This window comes from Gymnoscopelus microlampas (assembly GCF_963454915.1).
Source record: "Gymnoscopelus microlampas genome assembly, chromosome: 11".
In the NCBI taxonomy this organism is placed as follows: domain Eukaryota; kingdom Metazoa; phylum Chordata; class Actinopteri; order Myctophiformes; family Myctophidae; genus Gymnoscopelus; species Gymnoscopelus microlampas.
Genome location: NC_139948.1, coordinates 36765850 through 36777276, shown reverse-complemented (window position 1 = coordinate 36777276; position 11427 = coordinate 36765850). Strand labels below are relative to the sequence as shown.

General features: G+C 40.2%; 1 protein-coding gene across 1 annotated transcript in view; it reads left to right on the top strand.

The window, feature by feature from the left end:
* Positions 1-314: 314 nt before the first annotated feature.
* The window catches only part of brd4 (bromodomain containing 4), a 40726-nt gene continuing 29613 nt past the window's right edge, over positions 315-11427 (top strand). The window contains exon 1 of the mRNA XM_084072725.1: positions 315-386. The gene's annotated coding sequence lies outside the window, so the exon portion shown is untranslated. The remainder of the gene's footprint in view (positions 387-11427) is intronic.

Genomic DNA, 11427 nt, shown 5'->3' with positions numbered 1-11427 from the left:
AAAACCCACAGAACCTCAGAACCGTAGTGACTTTTAGATAACGTTTTGTCACCACCAGGCTTTCTGCGGTACCTGAGGAAAGCCTGGTTTGTTTCTGTTCCAAAGTAACCAGACTGCTCCGGGCCAGGCTGCTCCGGGCCTGGGAGACAGAATACTGTATCCGGTAAATTTGCACTCACACATTAGACGGCACGCGCCATTTCCGTCTCTGCTCTAAGACCCGGACCGGAACAGCAACCTGGACAGCCAATCGATACCCAGTCTAGTCACGGCTCTCTTTACGTGCTCTACGCTACTTTCTGCGCGTGACGTCATTGGCAACGAGAGGTGTTCAGGATCCTTGGAAAGAAAGATCCCGCGCGCCCCTGACAACATATTAAACCAAGGTAAACGTTGTCGTTTCAAAAACTAAATTTTGCCTGTCATGTTGTCTTGAACGAACCTGTGCGACTATCGGTGATAATCCCGGTCTAACGAGGTCGCAAACACAGTGTGCGCCACCAAACCGAGACTCCTCATTTTGATGAACGGCGGCCTGCTCCATGCTAGCTAGACTAGCTAGCTTAAATGCTAGTTGGGGCTGTTCTCTCCTACCAAGAAGAGACAACGACAACAACACTACGTTGCATGTGCATATAAACACACATTATCTTTATCATCAAATAGTATGTACACAAGTACAACTTGTCAAACAGACAGACAGAGAGACACAAATGGGTTTTGGTGCTGCCTGCTAGCCTCCTTCTCGTCGACTGTCTTGTAATGTGTGTGTGTTGTGGAGGACGGACGGTGATGATGAAGGCTCGTTTTTAGACTTCTTCGCTCGTCTTTTTTTCCACTACGACAAAAAAAAAGGCGTAACGTTATTTTCAACTGAAACACAAAAGTGTCCACGCGACTTTTGTGTTTCCGTTGAACATAACGTCATTCTTGTTGTCGAGCGAAGCGAAAGGCTCGCGGCGCGACCGCGACGAACTATTCGATTACGACGCCCGACACACCGTCACAGTGATGATGATGGCGCACACTCAGGATGAGACTATTTACTGAGACCAGATGTACGTCAACAACGGCTTGGTTGGTTGTTCATCTGTCGAAAGAATAGTTTCCCAACTACCCCAGAGTACCCGCAACAATACGTTGTGCTTGTTGGTGCGCTTATTACATGTTATAACACGGTTGCTCTGAAGTTCTTTATTATGACAACCTTCTCCCCCGGCCCTTTAGCATCCATTCCAGGCAGTGTTGCCATGTCCGCTTATTATAAGCGACTTTGGGCTTGTTTTTCCTGTAAAGTTGCTTGTAAATATTGCTAGTTGCGTTTTTTGGGCTTGTTTCTTTAGTGTAGTTGCTTATTTGGGCTTGTTTCCTATTGTTGTGTGGTTCTTCAACATTTTCATGTCAAGGACCCCCAAATGAATATGTATTTGTGTCAGGGACCCCCATTCAAGATTTGGGTTAAGGTGTTTAACAAATATTCCACATTTTCTATTGGAAAATAGCAAGGGCTCATGTAGCCTAGTTGCTTCTTTTGGGCTTGTTTTCATAGACCTGGTTGCTTGTTTCTCTCACAGAAACTGGCAACATTGATTCCAGGCAATAACCCGAGCCCCAGTGGCCTGAAGTCAAGTCACATATTGTCTGTTTTGATCGATGCCTCCTTGCTACAAAGTGTCAATTTTGCCTGCTTGTAGTTTCACACCGAGTAATGACACACTTTGTCGTAAAGGTGTATGATGTGACTTTGTTGTTGTGTGGCGATGGCGATGTATGTGCGACCAATGCTACTGCTGCTTGTTGTAGACACAAAGCGATGGAGTTGAGCTGACTGCTATTCTCAAACAGATTACGCATAATGTTAGTGTATATGGCCCCACTATCTAACGTTACCTCACTTGCCCTGTTGTTGCGTCTCTCTCTCCCTCCCTCCCTCTCTCTCTCTCTCTCTCTCTCTCACACACCACTCTGTCTATTTATTCTGGGTGGCTTATTGTTTTGAACCATGTTATTGCTTTCGTTTCGTGTTGTTAGCGTTAGCCACGGTAGTAAGAGAAATAGGTCCAACTGAACATGATTTCAACATGGGTCTTGTTGACGTTCATAATCGTTGCTCTGGGAAAGAATTGAAGTTACTCTAAAATGCTCACCTTTGATAACCGTCTTTTGTCATGAAGATGTAAGACCATCTTCTACTATAGATTTGTTAAGTTTATAATATAATAATAATACACCCAATTTATATAGCGCTTTTCTTGGTACAAAGAGTCGCTTTAAAAGACACAACAAAAAATAACCTTAACTAAGAGAATAACTAGTTAAAAGTCTCAAAACGAATCAAAGAAAACATTTCAATTAAGTTTAGTCTATTTTCATGCCTACTTGGATTGGCTAGCTTGAGCTTACCTTTTAACATGAGCCTTTTATCTTTTTCATAATGTTGAAGTCGAACTGCAGAAGTTGACAAGTCTGACCACTCTTCCTTAATGCCCCCCTATCCTGTTACCTTCTAACTAAGTGCAATTGAAGGGATGTGATCTGCCACTAGGGCACTATGACCTCATCAGTGTTCAGGGCTAACCATTGTTTGCATTTCAGACATAAGAGGCAATTATGAACATAGCAAAGACACATGTACAAAGGGCACCCAGTTCGGAAGTAGATCAGACAAGCCCATGTTTCTAAGCTTTTACTATATCATTAACCTAGGACTATTGATGTGTACTGTGTAGTGTGATAAAGTATATTGTTTAGGTAATAGGCTGCCACGAATTGCCCAAAAGAAACTGAACAAATGTGTAGATGCTTGTTATTATAAGTACATTTATTTGTTCCCTCTCTCTCTCTTGGCCCGTCTGTCCTTTGTTGTAAATACTCATCCTGTGCTAGAACATATTTTTCTTGTCCTTGAAAATCTTTGATTGTTCTCTCTGGTTTGGTTGCCATGGTAACTACAGCCTTGGCCTAGTTGTGAATGACCTCTGAAAGAAGATGACTTACTAGATTGGAAATGAAGTTGAACAAACAAAGTCTATTTTATTGTAGAGAATCTAGAGATGGGCAATATAATCTTCGTATAATGATATGAGACTAGATATTTTCTGACATTTTGGTTGTTGTAATATTGTGATAACGGCTAGCTTGGTCTTAAAGGTTGCATTATAGAAAAGTGATAACATTTTATAAACTAAATTTAGTAAATTAACAATGAATGCCTCTACTCGTTTGATCATTTCTCAAAAATGTCTAGTGTGACAATATCTTCTGAAAGCACCTATAGTCACCCCTAATACCTGTAGGATATCGTCATATTATTGCTATCGAAATATTTGGCAAAAAAACCAACCTGTATTTGATTTTGTCAATATTGACCAGCCCTGTATTCAACAACTGCACTAGCGCTTTTGAAAGATTAGGCCACTGTGTGATAATATGTATGATCACGTTGAGCACTGCTACTAAGAGCAGAACATTTTATTAGGTGTAATGAAACCAAAGATGCATGTTTGAGCCGTACCATAATGTATTTAGGGCTGTCCTAAATACCTTTTCACCAATCACAGACCAATCACAACGTCCAAACACAAAGCTGCACTGGATAATCAATGCATGTAAACAAATATACTTATATTTTTAAGCAAATATCTTAATTATACCAACAATGTTCTTGTGAAGCAAGATGTCCATTTAGCCAAGAGGGACAAACTCCCCCAGACACTAGTCACACTAGTAGTGACAGAGTGACTACCTAACCAGCCACACAACACTAGCCAACAAGTAGCTACCGGGCAGATTAACATGGAAACCAATTAAAAGCAAATACGCTTCTCATCAGCTTTGCGTGCATACAATGAAGTTGTAGCAAGGTTTAACATGAAGACTATGTATATATACAGTCCCATAGTGTGGGACCACAGAATACATATGAAATACATTATATAGCCTTACATGCACTGTGTGTAACAGTAGTCCACTTACTACCGCAGAGGGCATACCCGTTTACGGTTCCTGTTCAGTTCCACATAGCTTTGCTTGAAACGGCAGCAGATTCAAAACCACACATATGAAGGTGTCATATGTGTTTCCTGTTTAAAGCTGCTGCTGCAACAATCAAGGAAAGCTACGGGAAAATGAACCGGAAAGTAAACGGCTATGCATGCTGTGGTTGTTGTTAGTGGACTTTCACTGCATACTACAGTAATACGCACAAAGCCTATTTATTGACAGTCAGAGTAAGAAGTGTACTTCTGGCCAAAATCTCCTAATTTGATTTACAATTTCAAGGTTTTTAAAATAACAGTAGTGGTTATAGTTAGATAACACCAGTGATATACTGGACTCTTGGTTAGACCTGGTTTATTTGATAATGTGGTCTGATGAGTGCTCATATAAGGGCTGTACTAGTGTAGTGCTGTTTGAATTGGAAGCAAGCATTTTGTATGAATGCTTTTTTTTTTACATTTAGATGTCAGATGTTAGTTTCAGAAATTTGGAGGGCAAGGACTGGTCCGAAGTTCAGAGAGGGGGTTTGTCTTTTTTGACTTCCATATTTATCACCCGCCCTGCTATTTTACCATCCCCTATTTATCCACATGCCCGGGTGCACTGAAAACGCACACACACACACAAAGTTGGCAGATTGCCTGTCCCCTCTCTCCCCTGCTCAGTGTCCCTGTTGGTTTTGGCTGCGCCGGTGTGCAGATGATTAATGGGAGCGCCTTCAGACTTCCTCACTGAGTCTCATCACCGTGTGCACTGCTGCCTCTTCCAGTGACCCCAACCCCCCAGCCTAATGCATACCCCTCACGGCCTCACCCTCCTCCAATCCCTGACTCCCTGTCTGAAAATGCCCCCTCCCACCCGTCCAGTGACAGGGCCATCAGTTGAACCTCCTCTGAATTGCTGAGGGTTGGAGCTTTGTCACTCTGGCAGCTGCGGCATTGTCTCTGGGAAGGGTGCATATGGCACTGTCCTGGATGACAGTGTCTTGTGTCTGGCTACAGTACACTGGAGCTCTTATTGGTTTCATCAGGGAAATCAGATATGGCACAGAGCTCTCACTGGTCACCACATACAAGAGTATAAACTAAAGAGAAGGCCTCTTTACTCTCCTGATCTCTTGGGGAATATGCATAATGTGGAAATTAAGTAGGCCTTGTGTGCATTCTCAGCTTTGTGTATGTGTGTATTTTGAATTGATTGAGAGTCTTGGCACAAGGTCAGTTTTCAGCTTGCCTTTGGCAGTTTATGTTGACTACCTAAGTAACCATGTGTGCTGGCTTTGTTGAGCTGTGGTTGAGTTGAGGCTAAAAGAGGCAATGACTGAAAGGTATTTGATGAGAGATGTTCTCTGATATTATAAGCCAGTGTCTGAAATGTACTTTTTGGCTCACCTGCCAATGGGACAGGTTTATAAAAAATCCACTAGAAAAGCATATTTTCTTTACCAGTCAACATAATAAATTGTCTTTTTGTGTCACATGCATTCTTTTGGCTTATTCCATGTAAATTTTGCCACATAATATTTAATTAAGCGGGCAGGAGACCGGCAGCAAGTGAAATTTTATCAGAGAGCTGTGATGTCGAGTAGCTGGTGTCCTGTATGGCAGTTGTCCCCAATCACCAGGCCACAGGCTGCTAAAATTCCGCTACCCATTCTGCAGCCCATTTGCCACTGGTCTGCGATGCGGGTCCACACGGATAGAATTTTTGTTTTTTTAGTCACATGCCGTCTCACATGTGACCTTGAAGTGGCAGAGCAATTCAAAAACAGTATGTTTCAGGTGTGGTCAAGTATGGCATCCTGAAACTGACAACATTATCGTTCATCATATTGGTTCATCAATGGCTGAACCATTCAAAAACATTACAAAGCAATTGGGCAGTATGACAACATTAGATATCCCCATTATGCAAGTCTATATTGTGGGTTATAAATATATTCATTTTGAATCAGTTATTTTAATCAGATATTCTGGTCATGACTAATCCACCCCCTTATGTGGTTTGATTCAGGTGCCACAGTTAATCAAATTAATCGATTATATTGATCCGAAAAAATAATACATTTTATTGATTTTAAAATTGATCAATAGTAATGAAATCAATTTTCAAAAATACCCCAAATAGCAGCTCTAGATAGATGGATAGACCTTTATTGATCCCACAGGGGCAATATTTTTGATTGGCTGAACTGTCTGTCGACCATTCCTCTTTCTCCATTGGACTAAATACTGCGAGGAGGGTGGGCTCTTCCCCGTCTGACCGACAGGCAGCTTTCCCCATAGGACTGACTCCACGAGGAGTGACTGATATGTACTGTATCTTTGTATGCACTGCAGTCAGTGCAGTGGATGAAACGGCTGAATTAACGTATTCAACTTCCTTTGAACACTGTTTTTCAGAGATATAGCGAATTTCATTCTTATGATTTATCTAATAATGAAATAATTTGTAACAGATCACTGACAATGTCGTCAGGTGGAGGAGGGAAGTCCTCTCTGTAAACTGTGTCGTTTGGGCCATTCATCAATCGAAGATAAACATGTTTACATTATTGAACTGCAACACACATTTTCCTCTGAATGATGCAGTGCAAGTGCCTGTTGTTGTTTAGATCCCATAGCCTGACAGGACATTCGGGTGAACATCTTGTGCTGACTGATTCAGTCAGGACATGAACTGCCAGTTCAGTGAGAGACATCGCAACGCAGGCGTAAATAGTACTGAACGAACTGGTGAACAAATCAATAGAAGGAAACTTTTTAGTGAACTGTACTGAATGATTTGGCACACTGAAAAGAACAATAATTTGTCCCATAACTAATCGTTACAGTGCCAACAGTGTTATTGGTACAATTATCGTACCTTACAGTGTTACTGAGGAATAGAAAAAAACACAGATGTTACAGTACAGCCTCTATGCATGCATCTACTAACTCACATTAACACGTTGTGAGCTTGTAGATCAACACTATTTTATGACAATGTATAAAATATGGCTGAAGTGGTTAATCAGACTAATTGATTAGAATTATTATTTATTTGCATTGATTTGTTGATGTATAAAATTGAAAAACAAGATTATCCCAAAAAGTCCAACTTGATTCTTCAATAAAAAAAGTAATCAATTGAATCATTGCTAAGTATATAATCAATATTTGCAGCTCAAGGAGTAGGTGAACAGGAAGTTTGATTGTGAGTAGCTGAACCAGTTAGATCTAAAAAAAAAAAGTGCAGCGGGCTTAAGAGAGCATTACAGGACAAGCTGGGAGAAAGCATGTGGAGTGTGTGTGTGGGGTACATTTTCAAAACATCTGTTCTTTGAGATTGCAAGAAGTGTGACTCTGCCTGGCAAATGCCCTTATACTCAGATTACTCACAGACTTCACCTCTAGAGCTAGGTAGAAGCTGGAGTTACCCTTTTGACGTCATGTATTACTAGGTAGTTGTCTGTTCCCTCAGTGCTTTTGTGTCGTTTTCGAATCCAACCACTTTCGGCCTGGCATCTGTATTTTGGGCATGTCATAGTGTTAAAAAAAAAATCAAGAAAAATCAAGAAAATAAATTAAACTCCTTAGTCCTTATATTGACTGTCGTGATCACTTGTATGTTGAAAAGAAAAACCTAGAAAATGTGTGATTTTCCTTAGCCCTGTATAGCCTACTGTATTGCATTGCATTGTATGATGAGTAGCGAAAACAACCGATCCACAAGTTCTGCGTTGTGATGTTTTGTAGATCTTCTGTATTTGCAATTTCTTACAGTTTTGCCATTAAAAATGGCACGCCCAAAATAGGGACACCAAGTTGAAAGTGGTTAAGACATTTGCTTTGCTTTGGAGTCTCCTGCACCCTGTGAAGTGTTGGCACGTATCATCATGTTTATTGCAGGCTACTCTGCCTGACATAGGCACAATGGGTGGTCCCCCAGTCTTTTTTTCACCCTCTTTTTCTCTCATTTCTCACTCACCACTCTTGTCCCCTTTATGTCTGCATTCTTGTCCCTGCTGTCAACCTTCACAATGTCCTGCTCTCTGTTCTCCAACACTTCGGAGATGGGACTTTCTTTCTGAGAGTTTACATGGCCAGCGTTTCAGGTTTATGTACGGATACGCACGCTAATTAGTGTAATGAGTAATTATGACATGAATTAGTGTTGTTTATGTAGACAGATGGTGGGATTCTTTATGGTAAACTGGGAAGCTAAATTACTTTCTTAACCACATGACCCCTAGCATCGCTAGTAGGCGAACATTCAGTGAAAATAGCAGAACCACAATTTTCGCCCCGGTATAGACCACTGGGGGCTCCAGTCAACAAAGTACATGGTTTTAAGTGGTTATGGGGAATGATGTACTCAAAATACTGTACATGCAACAATCTTGCATGATATTAATAGTGGCCACAAGTGTTTTACAACAGTAAATGGGATAGTTCCAGCTTTCCTGAAAGATGTGAGCGATGATGTCCACCTAAAATGGACACAGTAATGATATCATGACTATGGTCCAGTGTTGTTTTGTACCACGGACCAAATGTTTTTAATTTTGATATTTTTTGAGCGGTGTAGCCGCTCCTATAAGTGGATTTGGGACCCATGACCCATCCGTCGAGAAAATGTGTCTTTCGCTGTACTGTGATTGGCTGATAAGTATTCAGACCCTTTGCTCAGTATTGTGATTGGCTAGCGAGACGCATGATGAAATTCATAACCTATAAATAGCACCACGCACTTCAAGAAAATTACTTTTTTTTAAAAGTGAGCTTCCATCACTGTGATGACCTTAAATAACACCGCTCACTTCACACTGGGTGTGATTTTTAGCGGCGCTAGCCGCTCTATACCTTTAGGTATAGAGCGGATAGTAGCCCTCTATACCTGGCTTTTGCGTCAACGTTCTGATTGGTCAGGCTCGCCAACGTTCTGATTGGTCAGGCTCGCCAATGTTCTGATTGGTCAGGTCCGTCAACGTTCTGATTGGTCAGGCTCGCCAACTTTCTGATTGGTCAGGTCTAGGGCTGAACGATTTTGGGGAAAAATCTAATTGCGATTTTTCTGACCGATATTGCGATTGCGATTTGATTGCGATTTTTTAATAAAATAAAAAAAATCTTAAACATTTTTTTAAAGTCAAGCTTCAGTTTAGTATTCACTGTGTACGTTTAAAAAGTAATTGGAAGTAATGGAACATTACCAAATGGCATACCATTTATTTACTGTTCTAGATTCTAATAAATAAGGATGAGAACTAAAAGATATGAATTGCTTCATTGCTTCCAACATGTATCTTCCAAGTACTTTTTTCCCATGTATATATTCAAACATTTAGCTGGAATAGAAATAGCTTATTTTTGTAAACAACCCAACATTGAACTTGTTAAGTCATTAACTTATGGCTCAAGAAGAGAAGCTTTTTTTCTGAAATTAAGTTCAATAAATAAAAATAAAAATAAAATTAAACAAATAATTACCATTTTGTGTAAACAATTCACAGCAGTGAAATAAGTAGGTCTTTCACTTATGGCTCCAGAAGCATATTTACTGATATCCAGTATTTAGCTTATGTAGATTAACATTCAACTAAAATGTAACACTTTTTTGTCTCACAAGCCAAAGTCCTCTCCTACTGTACATTGTATTACTGCTACTCCTTGGAAGTGAAAAACTCAGAATACATAACGCAGTGGTGGAAAGTAACCAAGTACATTTACTTAAGTACTGTACTTAAGTACAATTTTGAGGTATTTGTACTTCACTTGAGTATTTCTAATTTCCAATACTTTAACTCCTACTCCACTACATCTCAGAGGCAAATATTGTACTTTTACTCCACAACAATTATTTGAGAACTTTAGTGACTAGTTACTTTGCAGATATAAATTATAATATTATAAAACCTACATTAACCACTTTAGCCCTATTTTATACATAGGTAATTTGAAAATAGCCGATCTACAAGCTCACAACTCGCCGCGATGCGACGCGTTGTGAGCTTGTAGATCTGCTATTTTCAAACATAAGTACTTTTGGTACTTTAAGTACATTTTGATACCAATACTTTTGTAGGCCTACTTTTATTCAAGTCAATTTTGAATTTGGGATTTTTACTTGTAACAGAGTACTTCTACATTGCAGTATTGATACTTTTATTTAAGTACAACATTTGAGTACTTTTTCCACCACTGTACATAAGTGACAAAGATACAGTTCATAGTCGCTTCTTTTGTTTTGGGCTTGTTTTCATAGACAGGGTTGCTTATTTCTCTCACAAAACCTGGCAACACTGACCAGGAAGTGCTGTGCATCGTATTGTTTACATCAGATCACAGCATCCAACAGAAATAGTTTAATAATGATGGGAAAAATATAAGTTACACTTACAGAAACAAACATAGATAGGAGCAACACTACTACTACACTACTTGTGTCGCACCGAAAATAATGTTTTACCGCTACGCGCGACACGGCCGTTCGACAAACTTTAAATACTCGCAGCCGACGGCGATACACTATGAGAGGGACAGAGCGAGAGAGAGAGGGGGGGGGCGCTGCCCTCTCGCTCCCTGTAGAGAGAGGCAGCCACTCTGGATAGAAGGAGACAAGTCCCGCGGGTGCTCTGGGATTAATATTAATATTAAAATTATTTATTATGATAAAAATTAAAAATTAAAAAATCGCGGCCTTTGCGATTAGCTAATCGCGTGGTTTCAAATCGCGATTTCGGTTTGAAAACGATTAATCGTTCAGCCTTAGTCAGGTCCGTCAACGTTCTGATTGGTCAGGCTCGCCAACGTTCTGATTGGTCAGGTCCGTCAACGTTCTGATTGGTCAGGCTCGCCAACGTTCTGATTGGTCAGGCTCGCCAACGTTCTGATTGGTCAGGTCCGTCAACGTTCTGATTGGTCAGGTCCATCAACGTTGGGATTGGTCACTATTCATGACATCACTATGTTACTATTCATGACATCACTATGATGTCATGAATATAGAATTAGATCTCTATATAAACAGAAATATTTATTAATTTCATTTTATTATTCATTTGGCTAAAGTCTCCTTCTAGGTAAGTTATTTAAAGTTAGATCCTCAATTTAACCTTATCTTGGGAATCTTGGGATCTGTCCAAGATTCCTCCGAATATGACCAATAGAAAGAGAAAGATACAAGAACGTCATGTTCATGAGGAAATCCAGTCATCCGTTATGATTGGTCAGAACATGGCTATAAACACATTATAAACACATATTGATGACAAAATGTATCACAGGCGCCGCTACCTTCACACAGGTGTGATTTTTATACTGTGGGATGGGGGTGATTGATTGATTGAATACTATATTAGCAGTTTGCAACCAAAAAAAGGGTTCAATACAAGGTCTTCTAAGAGGATTATACCCAAGAAAGTGCTATGGCTTGTTTCCATTGGGG